The 18954-nt window shown below is 41.5% G+C and overlaps 1 long non-coding RNA gene and 2 other non-coding genes across 3 annotated transcripts in view; all 3 read right to left on the reverse strand.

Moving 5' to 3' along the window:
* Positions 1 to 6865: 6865 nt before the first annotated feature.
* Positions 6866 to 18954, reverse strand: part of LOC120638343 — an 85199-nt gene continuing 73110 nt past the window's right edge. Inside the window, exons 4-5 of the long non-coding RNA XR_005659957.1 lie at positions 14420 to 14524; positions 6866 to 8447 (exon numbers count right to left, since the gene is read on the reverse strand). This is a non-coding gene — a long non-coding RNA (uncharacterized LOC120638343). The remainder of the gene's footprint in view (positions 8448 to 14419; positions 14525 to 18954) is intronic.
* On the reverse strand, positions 7990 to 8099 carry MIR181B-1 (microRNA mir-181b-1). The gene has a single exon (NR_034645.1). It is a non-coding gene; the product is annotated as a microRNA mir-181b-1 (primary transcript).
* MIR181A-1 (microRNA mir-181a-1) lies at positions 8159 to 8285 on the reverse strand. The gene has a single exon (NR_034644.1). It is a non-coding gene; the product is annotated as a microRNA mir-181a-1 (primary transcript).

The following is an 18954-nucleotide window of genomic DNA, read 5'->3' on the forward strand; positions in this document are numbered from 1 at the left end:
CTCAAGGGTCAGTTCTTGGCCCTCTTCTGTTCTCCATTTTCACTCACTCCCTCGGTGAACTCATTCGCTCTCACGGCTTTGACTACCATCTCTATGCAGATGACACGCAGATCTACATCTCCGCCCCTGTCCTCTCCCCCTCCCTTCAGGCTCGCATCTCCTCCTGCCTCCGGGACGTCTCCACCTGGATGTCGGCCCGCCACCTAAAACTCAACATGAGCAAGACTGAGCTCCTCATCTTCCCTCCCAAACCCGGTCCTCTCCCCGACTTCTCTATCACCGTGGATGGCACGACCATCCTTCCCGTCTCTCGGGCCCGCAATCTCGGTGTCATCCTTGACTCGTCTCTCTCGTTCACCCCACATATCCTATCCGTTACCAAGACCTGCCGGTTTCACCTTTATGATATCGCCAAGATCCGCCCTTTCCTCTCCACCCAAACGGCTACCTTACTGCTATGGGCTCTCGTTATATCCCGGCTAGACTACTGTGTCAGCCTTCTCTCTGACCTCCCTTCCTCCTCTCTCGCCCCGCTCCGGTCTATTCTTCATTCCGCTGCCCGGCTCATCTTCCTGCAGAAACGATCTGGACATGTCACTCCCCTTCTTAAACAACTCCAGTGGTTGCCTATCGACCTCCGCTCCAAACAAAAACTCCTCACTCTAGGCTTCAAGGCTCTCCATCACCTTGCCCCTTCCTACCTCTCCTCGCTTCTCTCTTTCTACCGCCCACCCCGCACGCTCCGCTCCTCTGCCGCCCACCTCCTCACCGTCCCTCGGTCTCGCCTATCCCGCCGTCAACCCCCGGGCCACGTCCTCCCGCGGTCCTGGAATGCCCTCCCTCCTCACCTCCACCAAACTGATTCTCTTCCCCTCTTCAAAACCCTACTTAAAACTCACCTCCTCCAAGAGCCCTTCCCAGACTGAGCTCCTCTTCTCCCTCTAATCCCTCTACCACCCCCCCTTCACCTCTCCGCAGCTAAGCCCTCTTTTCCCCCTTTCCCTCTGCTCCTCCCCCTCTCCCTTCCCATCCCCTCAGCACTGTACTCGTCCGCTCAACTGTATATATTTCCATTACCCTATTCATTTTGTTAATGAATTGTACATTGCCTTGATTCTATTTAGTTGCCATTGTTTTTACGAGATGTTCTTCCCCTCGACTCTATTTATTGCCATTGTTCTCGTCTGTCCGCCTCCCCCGATTAGACTGTAAGCCCGTCAAACGGCAGGGACTGTCTCTATCTGTTGCCGACTTGTTCATTCCAAGCGCTTAGTACAGTGCTCTGCACATAGTAAGCGCTCAATAAATACTATGAATGAATGAATGAATGAATGACCTGATCCCTGTCCTCAAGGACCAAATAATTTAATCAGTCACTGGTATTTGAGTGCTTACTGTGTGCAGAGCAGCATACTAAGTGCTTGGGAAAGGGTAATACCATAGAGTTGGTAGATAGGTTCCCTGCTCACAATGAACTTGTGGTCTAATTCTTGCTTCTTTGTTTCACAAATTTTATGGAGCTTCCGCTCCAACTTCAGGCCCTCCTATTCTGATTGCAGTGGGCCTATCTGGAGAACTGCCTACTAGTTTTCAGTTATCTAATCATAATAAATTTGCTAGGCATACATTGTTTATTGCCTAGATAGAATAATAGAGGATATTGCCTGTGTTTGGTCTAACCAAAACTTTCTAAAGTTCTTTAATAAAAGAGGATGAAGGATGTTAGCATATCACAGGAATATAGAATTCAGAAGCCTTTCCTGCAACACTATCTTGATTGCTAATTGGCCAGTCTCACTTTCTCCCAGAGGAATGTAGATCCTTTGGATCTTGAAAGAAACAATTCCTAGATGGAGAAGGCTGGAAGAATAAGCTTTCTACTCCTCCTTCATCTCCTTTTCAATAATTGTGGTATTTAACTTCTAAAAATATGCCAGGAACTGTACTAAGCACTGGGGTAGAGAGAAGTGAATCAGGATGGACACTATACCTATTCCACATGGGGCTCACAGTCTTAATCCCCATTTTACAGATGAGGTAACTGAGGCATAGAAAAGCCAAGTGACTTGCCCAAGGTCATACAGCAGGTAAGCGGCAGAGCAGGGATTAAGACACAGGTTTTTTTGATTCCTAGGTTTGTGCTCTATCCATTTGGCCATACTGCTTCTTTTAATCCAGTTTCAACTAAAACAGGCTACTAAATGTATCCCCAACCACTCTATGCTAAGACCGGGGACCAAATAATTCTGGGAAAATTCAAGATGTGTGAGATCTGAAATCAGGAGAAATTTCCCTTCTTCTTGGAACTAGATGCAACAGTATTCTGCTCCTGATAGTTAACAGAAATCATTTTGACACATAGTATTTTCTAGGTTTCTCCACCTTCGGCTGAATCAGAAGTTTGGTCTATAAAAAAGCCACTGCTTCAATTGGGGAAACCTCTTTGCTTCCAGAACTGTCTCTGGAAACCTGGAACTGGGGATGCCTCTTCCTTGGCTGTTATTTGGTGCTATATTTAATCTGTATCAATGCTTAAAACAGTGCTTGACACATACTAAGCACTAAACTAATACCATAGTAGTAATAATGATTTAGAAAAAGGTCATTGAGCCTCTTGCTCAGTGGACGCTGCCAATAATTCATGCTGTTGCTGCCTCTGTTTCAGATAGCTGTGTCCTTGCTATCAACAATAATAATAATAATAATAATAATAATGGTATTTGTTAAGCGCTTACTATGTGCAGAGCACTGTTCTAAGTGCTGGGGTAGATACAGGGTAATCAGGTTGTCCCACATGAGGCTCACAGTCTTCATCTCCATTTTGCAGATGTAACTAAGGCACAGAGAAGTTAAGTGACTTGCCCACAGTCACACAGCTGACAGGTGGCAGAGCTGGGATTCAAATCCATGACCTCTGACTCCTAGGCACGGGCTCTTTCCACTGAGCCACGCTGCTTCACGCTGTCTCTTAAAACCACTCTGTTCTGAGCTTTGTAGTAGATGAGCTCTACGCAGGAAATGGCAGTCTTGGTGTTGGGGTTATTCGTGGCTTCCTAATCTGCTTTGAGAAGGCCATTCAAAGTGGTGACCTCATTGGGTCTACACAATCAGCAGGATATATGGAGGCTCCCAGCCTCCTGCAGAACGGAAAATGATGCTCCTCTGTGCCTACTGCAGCCCTGTTCACAGATTCCAATCGCTTAGTAAAGTGCTCTGCACTTAGTAAGTGCTTAATAAATACTATTGAATGAATTAACTTCTCCCTCTCCCTTCTGCATCCTCCTCTCACTAGGATTTGCACCCTTTATTCACCCCTCCCTCAGCCCCACAGCACTCACGTACCTTTCTGTAATTTATTTTGTCTGTTAGCCCGTTGTGGGCAGGGAATGTCCCTACCAACTCTAATAATAATTTAATAATTTTGGTATTTGTTAAGCACTTACTAGGTGCAGAGCACTGTTCTAAGCGCTGGGGTAGACACAGGGGAATCAGGTTGCCCCACGTGGGGCTCACAGTCTTAATCCCCATTTTACAGATGAGGGAACTGAGGCACAGAGAAGTAAAATGACTCGCCCACAGTCACACAGCTGACAAGTGGCAGACCCGGGATTTAAACCCATGACCTCTGACTCCAAAGCCCGGGCTCTTTCCACTGAGCCACGCTGCTTCTCACTTACTTGCATTGCTCTTACATTGCACACTCTCTTACATTGCACACTTCAATGGCTTAGTACAGTGCTCTGCACACACTAAGCACTCAATACATTGACATATTGACTGACTGGTCTTGCTGAAGACAGAGGAACTGGAGTATGATATGTGAGGGTCATTGGTTAATTTTTTTTGCCAGTCTGGCCTGTGTGGGTAGAGGTTCTCAGGGTCTTAAAAACAGCTTCTCACTTTCTCTCTGCCCAATCTCAGATAAGATCAGGGAGGACCCGAATCCAGGCTCCTGAGTTAAACTGTGTTCTGATCCAAATCTCTGACTCGAAGAGCTTACGCTAGAGTGCCTGTTATTAGACTGTGAGGACCCATGACTGACTACCACCTTTGTATTCTTAATAGAGTCCCCTTAATAGAGTGCTCTGCACATGGTAAGCGCTTCATAAATACTATTCCTATGGCTATTATGCTATTGCTTTCCTTCTGTGTGACCTTGGAAAAGTCACTTCATATCTCTGTGCTTCAGTTTCCTCATCTTTACAATGGGGATAATAATGCCTCTTCTCTCTCCTACTTAGACTGTGAGCCCTGTTGGGACAGGGGCTGAGTCCAACCTGATTAACCTCTATCTACCCCAGCACTTGACACACAAAAATACTTGAAGAAGATTATTATTATTACTACACTGTGGCTGGAACTCACAGCAGTCCACCTCACATTTCATTTTAGACTTGCCATAAAGGGTCATGGAGAAGCAGCGTGGCCTAGTGGAGAGAGCACGGGACTGGGAGTCAGAAGGACCTGGGTTTTAATCCCTACTTTGCCACTTGTCTGCTCTGTGACATTGGGCAAGCCCCTTAACTTCTCTATGCCTGTTACCTCATCTGTAAAATGGGGATTAACACTGTGAGCTTCATGTGGGACAGGGACTCTGTTCAACCTGACAACCTTGTATCTACCCCAAGGCTTAAAACCAAGCCTAGCACATAGTAAGTGCTTAACAAATACCATTTTTTTTTTAAAAAAAGGTGTCAGTGTTGCAGTTCCAATCAACACAATGATTCGTTGGATAGTGACCTCTTCTCCCCCTCCGTTCCCTGCCTCCCACCCCCTCCCTTCTCTCTTTTTCTGCCAACAATATGCTTATCCAGCTGTGCAGTGTTGTCCTTGTGGGCAGAATTCTCTCGTGGAATGTACAGGTGATTGTGTTTCACCCCAGGGCGTGAGATTTGGTTACTCTTAGCAGAGTACCTCATAGAGTTACAGACACCATTAACAAGTATCATGTTTCTCGGCTGTTCTTTCTGAACCAGGTTCCGACGATCTTTCCTAAGTGAATCCCACAGATTGCCTATACGTTTTTTTTTTCAGAAAGGAACATTTTATTTCACTGTTTTCTACAGATTCAATCACTGTAATGAATTCAGAGCAGGAGGATGTTAATAGTGGCTAGTGCACTGTGTGATTTTTGCAGGCGCTCCCAACTCCCTCCCATGTGGGCTAGCGATTGAGTTCCCTATCAAATTTTAATCTTTACAGTGTATTCACGCATGTGTAAAGTGTGTGTTAGTTCTGAGTGGGGCTGGAGTGGGAGAAGGGTAGAGGAAGGAGGTATTGTCCTTGGAATGACCTTTCTGCATGGTGGAGTCCAGAGGAGCCAATAGGAAAACCCAGAGATGGTTCTAGGGGAGTAAGGCCCAGGGTCCAGCCCTGACAGGACAGCTATTCTCAGGGATAATGTGCAGAGTTTGACTGCTCTCTATGGTGAGAAGAGACAGAGATGGAGCCTTGGGCTCTGTGACAAAAATGCTTTAACAATGGGCCGTGAAGAGAGGAAAATGTGCAGTCAACTATCAAAGGACAATGGAATGGCCGAGGCCAAAGGGGACCCTTGTTGGGGAACCCCTGCAATGGACCGAGACCTCAAGGGCAGGATTCGGTAACAGAATTGACTATACATTAGTCATTGATTAGTAGTTCAAAACAGAGCTCTGTACACAGGCGGCACTCAAATAACACTGATTGGTAATTCAAGTTCAATCCTCAGCTGATGGCTTCAGCATGATGGCAGAGGAAATAGGTCGTTTTGGATTAAAGGAGGTGGGTTCCCTAGGATAATGGATGTAATACAATAGAATTGTTAGACCTGATCCCTGCTCTCAGGGATTTTACAGTCTAGTGGAGAAATTTACAACCACGTGGGTCAGGGACTGTGTCCGATCTGCTTATATTGTATGGAGGTAATGGCTCACCTTAGGCAACCATTCTTTCAATGTTCCCTTTCCTGCTCCCATGGCCCCAAGCTGGAAGGGCAGAAGGAGGGTGGGGAGAGGGGTGAGGGTATACTCATGAGTAGGGTTGGGGACTGACTGACTGCTCTGATGGTGTATGTCTGGTCACAGGGGACAAAACTGAGGAACTTCCTCCCCATTGCATCCTCCAAATGGCGTTACAGAGGTTGGCCTAGCTGGGGAGAGCTTGTGTGTCTCTGTGATATTAGTAAAATGACTAGTACTGCTACAATTCCTAGTATTATCACTAATAATAATGATAAAAAAGGTATTCAGCAGTGTGATGTCATGGATAGAGCACGGGCTTGGGAGTCAGAAGGTCCTGGGATCTAATCACAGCTCTGCCACTTGTCTGCTGTGTGATTTTGGGCAAATCCCTTCACTTCTCTGGGCCTCAGTTACCTCATCTGTAAAATGGGGATTTCCCAAGCGCTTTATTACTTTCCCAAGTGCTTAATAAGTCACTCTGCATATAGTAATAGCTCAAATAGCATTAATCAATTTAAGTAGCCTGAGTGTGTCTAATAGGTCCGACACACAACTGCCAAAGACGTCAGTAAAATTTGCTACTGACCATGCCTCTATTTGGTGTCATGATTTTCCTAAAGCTTGCTCCATATTCATTCATTCATTCGTATTTATTGAGCACTTACTGTGTGCAGAGCACTGTCCTAAGCACTTGGAAAGTACAATTGAGCAACAAATACAGGACAAACCCTATTAAACAACAGGCTCACATATAACCTCCCTATTTCTGATTGCTGTGCATTAGGCCTGAGTTACACCTTCTGGAACCATGGGTAGTTAGATAAATATGTATGCTTACAGAAAGAGCAACTTACATCATCAGTACCCTGTAATGAGGGTCAGTAGGCTGATAAAGAAAATCAAGAAAAAAACAAGTCATAAGATTCATTTAAATTTTGAACACCTTTTATTTCATTGCTTGTATTTTTGTATCATTTCATTCACTCTTTTCCTAATTGTATATTTGGCGGTTTGTGTTTCATTCTCTTGTATGTTTCCAAGAGGCTTGTACAGGGCTCTGTACAGAGGGCCCTAAATACCATTGCTCTGCACATGGCAGGTGCTCAGTACAGTCATATGAACTCAGTAGGCATCCAATATAGTGCTCTGCCCATAGTAGATGCTCATGAGATGCTGTTGATGCTCCAACTGATATGGCCAGGCATTTCTTTACAATTTATGTCCCTCACCAGTCCTACACATTGTCATACGATAGGCAAAAACAACATAGTTGAAAATGGTCAAAAGAAAATTACACTCAAAAGATTTTGCAGGTGATTATTTCACAATCTTTTCAATATCTTCTCTTTCTAGTGAGCACCCTTTATTAACCTTTCCCTCAGGCTCACAGCACTCTTGTTATATATCCATAATTTCTGTATATCAATCTAATTCATTCATAATATTAATCCATAATTCATTTTTATATTTACATTAATATGAATGTAATCTCCTTGTGGGCAGGGGATGTGTCTACCAACTCTGGTATTTTGTACTTCCCCAAGTGCTTACTACAGTGCTCTGAACACAATATTCAATAAATATGATCAATTGAGTGATAAACATAGTTTTTTTATTTAATGTGGTGGTATTGAATTTTTAGGACTCTACATTTAAGCTTGTATTTGAGATTAGCTTTCTAGGATGTGCATTTTCTTTGGGTTTTCGACTGGCAAGGGTTCAGCTCTGTTAACCTTGTAGACAGGCCCTTGGTTCCACCATGCACTTTTTTTTTTTAAATCCACAACCATCCTCTCACCATCCACAGGGAGAGTGAGTGACAATACTCTAGGCTGGCATTTGCTCATTGGGAAAGGTATGCTAGACTTCATGGTCAAGATAATTTACCTAAAAAGAATCCTTATTCATGATAAAAATTACAGAACCAATGTCCATTTGTTAAAGAATCATGGATTAGACACAGGTTCAAATTAAAAATCCCGAAGGGCCGTAGCAGTCTTCCAAAGGAAACATTTGAGTGTTTTAGAGATGGTTTTCCTCTCGATTGTGGTTGCCTAAGGTGAGCCACAGTTCCATTCATTGTTCAGTGAGCTTGTCCTCAGAGTTAAACCCACCGACAGCAATGAATGTTCATTGGGACCTTTGTTAAACTCTGCAAGAATGGGGGGAGAAAAAGATTTCTGTCCAGTTTTGTTGCTGTCTTTAGCAGACAGGCTGAAAGCATGAAGAAAGGAGGACGGTGGTTGCCGCAGGGTACAATCAACGGTCGATGGTTTCTACTTTAATTCCAAACTCACCGACAGCGTTGAATGTTCACTGAAGCAACCATTCGAAGCAGAATTCCACTAACTTGACAGTGTCCTGAAATGTCTGAAAAGCCAGAAAGTTGAAAAGTGCCACAGGAGTTCTGATTATACAGTTTAAACAGTGTGAGTTACAACAATAGTATAAAGAAAGAGGGCAATATCTTCCAGGCTGGATTTGGCAGCGCTGCAGGTCACGTTGCTAGGAGAGAAAATAAAATAAAAGTTGTGTCATTAATGCAAAAAATTGTATATGTTTGTTGCATCTTTGGGTCCCAGTGTTAGATGATCAAATTTCCAATGAAGTGAGGCCATTCGAATTGACTCATATATCAAATTGAAGCTCTAATATATACATCTATATCACTGAGATTTAATACTCCTGAAGCAGATAATCCCATTAAAATTACCTTTGGGGATCAGTCCAGGGGAAGTGAAATCAATTTAGAGTTTCTGAATGATGCTTCCTATCTTCATTGGCTTTTCCTCTCAGTTTAGTCCTTTTTTTAATGGCATTTGTTAAGCTCTTACTATGTGCCAGGCACTCTTCTAAGCGCTGGGGTAGATTCAGGGTAATAAGGTTGGACACAGTCCATGTCCTACATGGGGCTCTCAGTCTTAAACCCCATTTTACAGATGAGGTAACTGAGGCATAGAGAAGTTAACTGACTCACCCAAGTTCACACAGCAGACAAGTGGCGGAACTTGGTCTTTCTGATTCCCAGGCCTGTGCTCTAACTACTCTGCCATGATGCTTATGCTTTATGCCTTATCCTTAAACTTTCACTGATGGATCCCTGACACAGATGCAATTAGTAAATGAGCTAATGGTTTAACGTGCTTGCTTGATCTTAAGGCTCAAATGGAATGTCATCATTACAATGTGAAGAGGAAGACAAATATAGACTCCACTTATACATTATGGATACTCTTACAACACTCTTCTGGGTTAATTGACCTAGAATCTTTTTGAAGCATTATTCAAGTTATCCATGTTCTCTTCACATCAGGATTTTAAAAATTAATGGAAAAGTCTACTATGATAAAACAGAATTTTTGTGCAATTCTGAATTTTTGAATTAATTATTTTTAATGTTTTTTCCAAACCAGGAATTTTTCTTACAGTATCCAACTGGGAAGACAGAATTAAAAGTAATCACTTAAGAATTTAGCATTTTAAGTCCACTAACATCATTTTATAGATTGGAACTCCCCTCAAAGGCACAAAGAGATTTTCTGGGAAAGAAATATAGAAAAATTATCTTGTAACTGATCCATTTGTTTACATTATCAACTCCAAGAGGATACATTGCTGCTGTGGTTTTGTACTAGTGGAAAGGCAGTATATAATCACTTATTAATCATTCCAAGCTTTTCTTGATAAATTTGCTAATATCTGTATAATGACCCCAAAGTTAAAGAAGCCCATACAGCCTGAACTGTGTTCTATTTCCATAAATCCAACCTGTGATTAGTTCCAACTCACAATATTCTTGATAGTGAAGGAGTGACATGTGAAAAAATATGAATTTTTGATTTATCTGATGTTTTTCTGGCTTTAAAATAGCCAAAATATACTTGCCATTTAAGGCCAAAGGCAATAACACAAGATTCTGTTATTTACTTATAGAACTGTTATATGTGTGGGGCATAATAAATGCTTAATAAATACCATCATTAATCAGTGTTAACTGGGAAATCAGTTCTTTCTTCATTTTTACAATAGAGGACATTAGAATTAAATTGCCATTACTTTACGAGGTTATTTTAAATTCTCCAGAAATTTTAGATGCTTAAAAATGAACAGGGTCTATTTTTAAATAAACAAGAGCTATTCTACAGATGCAGACTAATTAGCAGCTGTAGGTTCAAATGTAGGCGCTTTCTAAGCGTTTACTCTGTGTCAAGCATTTTTCTAAGCACTGAGGTAGATATATGTTAATTAGGTCAGAGTCAGTCCCTGCCCACATGGGGCTCACAATGTGAGTAAGGGGGAAAAAGGGTATTGATTCCCCATTTTACAGCTGAGGAAACTAAGGAGCAGGGAAGGTGTGACGTAAATTCATACAGCAGGCACCTAGCAGAGTTGAGATTAGAACCCATGTCACCTGACTCCCGGGCCCGATCTCTTGCCACAATCAATCATGTTTATTGAGCACTTAATGTGTGCAGAGCACTGTTCTAATTGCTTAGAAGAGTACAATACAACAGACACATTCTCTGCCTACAACAAGCTTACAGTCTAGAGGGACAAACTTAAAGACTAGAGGCCACACAGTTTCTCTGGTTCTTTCCCTAACATGCCCTCTTATCCTAGCTGAGCAAAGTCTCTTCAGGTTTCAGGCTGGCCATCATGTTCAGGTTGGTGAAAGGCTCTATATCCTTCCATTTCCAGATTCTAATGGGGTATGTTCCTCCCTCATTTCTCCATTTTCCATGGGCTCATGAAAAGGCTGTGGTGAAACAGGGATGATAATAATAATAATAATAACGTTGGTATTTGTTTAGCGCTTACTATGTGCCGAGCACTGTTCTAAGCACTGGGGTAGATACAAGGGAATCAGGTTGTTCCATGTGGGGCTCACAGTCTTAATCCCCATTTTACAGTTGAGGTAACTGAGGCACCGAAAAATTAAGTGACTTGCCCAAAGTCACACAGCTGACAGGTGGCAGAGCTGGGATTAGAACCCGTGACCTCTGACTCTAAAGCCCGTGCTCTTTCCACTGAGCCATGCTACTTCAGGGATGTCCTGAAGGTGTTCTGCTTGTAAAATGTCATCCTTGAAAGTAATGGAATTCAGTTGTCTTGACAGTCTACATTCTATTTATGTGTAACCTTTAATTTGTGTGGATACAAGCACGAGAAATCGGAATAATTATTCTGCTGATGAGTATGATACTCATGAATAAGATATCTAATAATGAGTCATTCATGAACACTTTTCTTCATATCTTAGAGTTGTATGAATTCTTTCTAACATGGATCTAAATTATTCTACTAAAATAAAGCCAGATTTATATTAAGAGGTTTACTGGAACATTCAGTTTTGGGTTTTGTTTTTTTTTCTTTTTGGTTTGTGTAAAAGTTAAAAGGTCATAAATAAACCAAAGCACTTTCCTTTCTCGGAGAAAAGGATCTCAGCAAACATGAAATGTCACTTAAAAAAAAAAAAGCAGAAGTCTAACATAAATCGACAGACGAATAAGAGGAGGTGGTGCACTGTGCCACTGTTGAGGCCACAGGGACTTGGGCTGTTGAGGTTGTCTGTTTTAGAAATAGATTAGATATCTTGCCTGATGACCTGGACTTAATCTAAGTGACTGCCTTCGCCAGTCCTTCCAGAGGGCAAGTGTGTGAAATAGAGCGTCTCACTCTCCGCTCAAGCCTTTCCTCTAGGTGGAAGCTTGACCTAAATTGAAGATGTGGATCTAGTGCTGCAGAAACAATGAAACTCCATAATGCTGCCTCACCAGCTCTGCCTGCGCTTTTGAATTAGTTGGCTTGAATCGCCTTCCTGGGCCGTCCTGGAAGGTTCATGATTTGATCTCCGGAGAGTGCACAGAGTTCAAGGCACAGGAGCAGCCTTGCGTTATGAGGTCATTTTGTACAGCCTTATTTCCTTTATACAAAAATAGATCCTGTCTGGATTCAGAGGAAGAAATAGTTAACCGTTCTTTTCAAAAAAGCCATCCCTGCTGGTCACCTGCTTTCAGGCCTTTATCTTTTCTAGCTTGACTCTATGTTTGGCTGCTTCCACTCAAAGCTAATGTGCCGGGTGTCCCGGTGGCCTGAAGAGATGGATGAATAATGAACAGTCCATTTCCGATTGTGTATTTGTAGTCAGAAAGGGAGATCTGGCACGCTATCCACCAAAAACTTGCCGGAACCAAGGTTTTGAGTTGCTTCCCCAGACCGCTATCCTAACCATCACGGCCAACAAGTCAACCTTCAAAACGGTTCAGTCCATGTTTCCCCACACCAGTGGTTGCCCATCTACCTTCACATCACACATACTCTTTACCATCGGCTTTAAAGCATTCAATCACTTTGCCCCCTCCTGCCTTACCTCCCTGATCTCCTATTTCAACCCAACCCGCACACTTCACTCCTCTAATGCCAACCGACTCTACCTGCGTCTCATCTCTTGTCGCCAACCTCTCACCTACATCTTGTCTCTGGCTTGGAATGTCCTCCCTCTTCACTCTCTCCACCTTCAAAGGCTTCTTAAAAGCACACCTCCGCCAAGAGATCTTTCCCCTCATTTCCTCTTCTCCCATGTCCTTTTTGTCACCCATGTACTTGGATTTACACCCTTTATTCACCCTTCCCTCAGTCCCACAGCACTTACATTCATATCTGCAATTTACTAATATTAATGTCGGTCTGACCTTCTAGACTGGTCAGCAGCATTACATAATGGATAGAACACAGGCCTAGGGGTCAGAAGGTCATGGATTCTAATCCCAGATCCACCAGTGGTCTGCTGTGTGGCCTTGGGAATGTCATTTCACTTCTCTGTGCCTCAGTGACCTCATCTGTGAAATGGGGATTAAGACTATGAGCCTCTTGCAGGACAAGGACTGCGTCCAACTTGAATCGCTTGCGTCCACCCAAGTGCTTAGTACAGATCCTGGGACATAGTAAGCTCTTAACAAATACTATTATTATTATTTTTGTTATGGGCAGGGAGAGTATTATTATTTATTTTATTTATTTTTAGTATTTATTGAGCGCTTACTATGTGCAGAGCACTGTACTAAGCGCTTGGGATGAACAAGTCGGCAACAGATATAGTCCCTGCCGTATCTACCACCTCTGTAATAGTGTACTCTCCCAAGCACTTAGTACAGTGCTCTGCACACAGTAAGCGCTCAAAAATATGATTGGAAACATCATCATCCTCACAAGAAGAGGGAAGTCTAAATCAATCATTATCTGTTTGACTGTTCCATACTGAGGAAAAAGAAACAGGAGAGTCCAGCTTTCAGGGCATGGTCTCCCTTTTCTAATTGTAGCACCTACTGATGACACATAGCTATTGGGAAAATGGAGAGGTTGGGGAAAAGAAGCCCAAATCCTATTCAGTAGTATTTAATAATAACAATAATAATGTTGGTATTTGTTAAGCGCTTACTATGTGCCGAGCACTGTTCTAAGCGCTGGGGTAGTCACAGGGGAATCGGGTTGTCCCACGTGGGGCTCACAGTCTTAATCCCCATTTTTACTGAGCCCTTACCGTGAGCAGAGCATTGTATTAAGTGTTTGGGAGAGTACAATATAACAGACACATTCCCTGTCCACAACAATCTTATAGGTTAGAGGACTGTAAACCATGGGCACAGAACTCAGGAGATCTGGATTCTAGTCCCAGCTTCACCAGATGCCGGCTGTGTGACCTTGGCCAAGTCATTTAACATCTTTAGGCCTTTGTCTCCTCATCTGTAAGATGGGGATTAAATATCTGTCATCCTTCCTTCTTAGACTCTGTGCCCCATGAGGGATAGAGACTGACCTGATTCTTTTGTGTCTATCCCTGTGCTTAATTCACAGAAAGCTCAATAAATACCGTTGATTGATTGAGTCTTTTCTCTTTTGGAGAGTAAGCACCTTCTGGGAAGGAAGACTTCTCTGGTTTTTTTCTTCAGTTATTAGTCTAGTGCATTGCACAAAGTAAGCATTCAATAAATACTGTTACTACTTCAATTACTACTATTACCCTGCAGCAAAATGGAGGAGTTACTTTTATCCCACAGGGGGATTAGGAAGAAGCAGCACCAGACTATTTATCACTCAGTGGATGAAGAAAAAGGTTTCAATACCCCTAGTCCTCTAATTCTACCCTTAATGAAAGATAAATTACTTCAGAAGAGGCTTACCATCCAAACCAACTATCAGTAGAGCTAAGACCTACACGCAGTTTTCTCTGCAATCACCACTAAGGTTCCTAACTAGTTTCTCTGTTTATTTATTTATTTTTCTCCTTCTTCCTTCATTTTCTTCTTCCAGCTCCTTCCCTAAACTTTCAGATATTGCAGTGGTATTACAGGAGAGATTATTCCCTATACATAAGATGAATAATTAAGTGGAAAAAAAATCATGGATTCAGATGGGAAAAGATGCTATAATAAATCCAGTTAAAATACACAATCCATGTGTAGATCAAAATAGTTTACCTTTTCAGCAGCTCCCCTGTTGGCTTTCTATTTTCTTCATTTAAGAAAACAAAATTCGTAGCTCCTTATTCACAGAGGTCCTAGTATACACTGCAGGCATGCATCCTGAAAGAATAAAGTTGGCATTCTTATATTTCTATTAAGAACAACTAAAGATATAGTAGCAACATATGGTACTGAACTGAAATTACTAGGCATCAAGGTGCAACTAGAAAATTATGTACTAGGCCAATTATTTTGATAACTCGCAGAAGAAACCCTTTTTACAATGTGAAAAACATCCCAAAGCAATTGTTGGGTTCCCCCACCCCCCAAAGAATCTATTTTATGTTAACACCAGGGCAGGTGTTAGGACATTGATTGATCAATCAACTGTATTTATTGAGCACTTACTCTGGGCAGAGCATTGTACTAAGTCCTTGGAAAAATACAACTTAATAATTGATAGAAGTGATCCCTGCCCACAAAGAAGAGTTTAATATTTAATATTTGTCTTCCCCTGTAGATTGTAAAGTAGATTAGGGATAGGGGAAAGAGTATATAAGAATATTTACATAAGTATTGTGGGGTTGGGCTGATGATCAAAGTGCTTAAGGGGTACACAGTCAAGTTCACAGTTGACACAGAGGGGAGGGTGATAGGAGAAATAAAGGACTTAATCTGGGAAGGATTCTTGGAGTAGATAGGACTTTTAAGAGGGTTTTGAAGGTGGGGAGGGTGGAGGACTGCAATTCTGTAAAATATACAGCATGCAAAGGATTCTACGTATCAAAGCTGTTGAGCTCCTTCTCAGGCCAAATTTTGGCTTCCCTTAACCTTAGATATCACATTCGTGGTTGCGGAATATGGTTTTATCCTAGATGCTGATGATGGAAAATTGACAGCAACTTTAAAATTAAACACACACACTACCATTACTGTGCCTGAAATAGTTTTCGGAGAGACAGGCTGTTGAATGGTCACACTAAAATTAAAACGGTACATAAATAAGGAAGAAAATGTATCTGCTTCATTAAAATTCTGGACACCAGTTAAATCAGTCAAGAATTTGCAACTCCCTTTAAAAGAAGCAATTTATGTTTGCTGAAGGAAACTAAGTCATTTGTGGAAGAACATGCTAGAAAGACCATTGTAAAACGTTCACATATAAATGTACACATTAAAATATGACTTACTAGATGAAGTCATCAATTACAAAAAAAACCCCTTCTCGATATATTTCCCCAGAATATTTTTGCATTTGAGACTACTGATGACATTTTTTTGTAAAGGTTTCTATTTATCTTGGAAAAGAAAGTCCAATTTAATTAGCAATTTATTTCTTTTTGGATTACCCTTTCCCACTTGTTACTGTAATCCCTTTCTATTTATGGAAAGTGTTGTGAATGTATTTTGGTATTCATACATTAAAACATCTGTTCTTTCAATCAGCAGCAGAGCAAATGTTCTGTATACAATAACACATTTTTTTCTCATTTGACTTGGGCTGCCCGAAAGCTCTAACTTGGTAGGCAGAAATTAATTTGGGAAAGGAGAAATTAGTGGAAAAAAATTCATGGCAGATGACTGAATGAGCCATTGAAATATTTATTAAAAGGTATCCTATAAGGGAGACCCTGCAGAGATTCAAGGAAGTTGATAATGTGATCACCCTGAGCTAAGGAATTACAAATTGCCTTTAATAGGAAAATCTTCACTCTTCCCCAATTCACCCAGTTAGATATCAACTGACAACAGAAAATATTTTCAAGTTAAAAATGACATGCATGAAAATGGTCATCCATCAAAATACGGGTTTTTATATTTTCAGCTAACCTCTCCATTGTGCAGTATTAGAAAGTGAATTAGAATTATTTTGAGTTTATTTTTTTGAAGCCCTATATTGGAAACAGAAATTCATTTCAAAACAAGATTTTGGCACTTGTTTCGAGATTTCAAGATGAAAACAACCCATGGGCACACATCTCTAGCCCTCTGTCTTATAGTTCAAAATACAAATATGTCTTTCTAGAAAAAGAAAGCTCTTTGGGCAAAGCCAGGTTAACAGCGAGAAAACAATACATTAAGGCAGAACAAGACAACATGAGAGACTTTATTAATAGAAAATGAAGGCTGACTAAGCGAAGTCCATGCTTTTATTAAATGTATAACCAGGGGCTGGATGTTTTTACTTGTCACTCACCATCATCCTGGATTCCCTAGCTGCTTGAATAAAGGGTTATCAGCAAATTCTTAAACAAAACATTTACGAGGGTAGCAACCAAGATGTAACTGGGGAAGAGAGCACGGTTGGGCCATAGCTAAATGTTCACTATATCCCATTAGGCCAGGATATTTCACCTACGCTTTCCAAGGACAAGAAAGATTAGCATGGACCAGAACGACAATCCTGCTGCAGTTGTGATTTGGAAGATATAATCGTTTTCACCATTTTGGTGCCATTTCTTAAAAATACTGTAGCTTTAATTTTCCTCCAAGACAAAAACTCTCTTAACTGAATTCCTGGATTAGTTCAAACCAAGGTGCCTGCTTCTATTTCCCCCCGCCCCCCACTGTAGTTTCAATTGGATGTGGTATTCTGTCTCGTTTCCTGTCTTAAAACTGCTATTTAAGGTTCCCGGGCAGCTGTTAAGCAGCTGCAGCTTTCCGAACATTAGGTAAATGCTTTTCAGTGGTGAGTGAAGTCATTCTTATAGAGCAGGGAAAAGGAGGAAAGCTCACTAAAGTGCTTCTGGAGAAGAGTCCCATATCATCATATTGATACTGGATTGTTATAAAACCTCATATCATCCTAGATACTTAAAGTACTCCAACCACATGAGCTCATAATTCCACGAAATATATTTGTGAAGTGAGCTCAGTCAATAATCATTGGTATTTATTGAGCACTTATTATTGCAGAGCACTGTACTCAACATTTGGGAGAGCACGAAACAGAGGTAGCCGGCAGGTTCCCTACCCACGATGAGAATGAAGCATACTTTTCTACCTATAAAACCAGGGAGAGAAATAATTCACCCAAGCTGATGCAATGTCTTTGGACAGCCAGCTCTCCCCCAGCTAGAGTTTCCACCACATGCTTTAGATAGACTCAATGTCAGATTATAAAATGCTTTCAAGATTGCTGAAGCTACATGGATGCAAGGTCAAGGTATGTGGGCTTGACAGACATCTTGGCTTGAGTTTTCCGTAATGTGGGATTTTCAAGACTGTAACCATGGTGGAGAACCGGAGACATTATGTCCACGTGTTGTCTGTCCCACTTCTGTTACATTATTACCGATATTCAAACTGTGAGCATTGTACAATGCGAACGTGAATCATTTTGAATCGGATATCCTATAATTTGGGATGCAGTGGTCTCCACTTACCTTTCTATTAAAAATGTTTGGTCAGGGAGTGATGTTGTGTCAAATTGTATTTAACAGACTAATCTTGTTTTTCCTCATGTTGAGCAATATAAGCAAAACCCAAACCTATTATAATCTATTATTGAGGTCAGAATTTCCTCTGGGTAATGTGACATGTATCCAGAAGTTCAACCTTAGGAATTGGTTAAGTGTGTAATGAATCTCCATTATCTTTAGAGGCATGCAGAGCCGCCATATTGATTTTTGGGGGGGTTGTGGTAATAGTAATGTTTTGCATTGATTTAGTACCATTCCTTTTAAGAGTTCAGGTTAATGCATTAAATTTTCTATGTGATAGGTTATTCTAAAAGTCTAGAAAAGCTACTTGATTGAGTAGTCCAGTCCATATGAAAATAAAGGGTACTAGGTCAATATCATACAGGCAAGTCTCATTAATTCAGTCCCTACTTAATTACTTAATCTATAACCTTTCTAAACTGTACCTAAGTTTTTTACTTTCCTACTTCTTTTCCTTCTTTCATTCTGTTCACTCACTGGGAATCCGTACCTCCCGGATCTGACTTACCACAGCTCTCTCCACTTCTGAGCCCTCCTAAAATCCCACCTCCTCAAAGAAATCTTCCCTGATTAATCCCCAACACCCCAAGGGCTAGTAATCTGCCACCCTTCTCTAGCACATATTTTTATGTGTAACAATCCTCAACCCTTCTAGGTGTTTTTATTTCAATTGTACACTTGATTATTCTGATTACTCTATTTGTAGTTAGTTTCATACCTTTCTCCCCCAATTGGTGCAAGATCTTGTGGCAGGGCATATGTTGTTCTATTTTCCTTTCACAAGCCTTTAGTGAAGTCTCCAGCTTGCCTCTGCCAACTAGTTCGAGGACTCAGAAGTGGTGCCCATATTCACAGGCTTTTGGGAGGGGAATAAAATTGCCCTGGAAAAGATCACTGTCAAGAAGGATACTGCTGGGAAAATGTTCTAAGTTAGGGTGGCCTAGGTGTACTTCTGCAAAATTATGTATGTGACGTCACTGCATTATGCTGCATGTCTGGAGAAATGCATGTGATTACAAGCTCATCTTCGCATGGGCTGTCAGTGACCACCCTAACTGAAGGAACAGATAATAATCATGGTATGTGTTAAGTGCTTACTATGTGCCA

This window comes from Ornithorhynchus anatinus, chromosome 4 (genome assembly GCF_004115215.2).
Source record: "Ornithorhynchus anatinus isolate Pmale09 chromosome 4, mOrnAna1.pri.v4, whole genome shotgun sequence".
NCBI lineage: Eukaryota > Metazoa > Chordata > Mammalia > Monotremata > Ornithorhynchidae > Ornithorhynchus > Ornithorhynchus anatinus.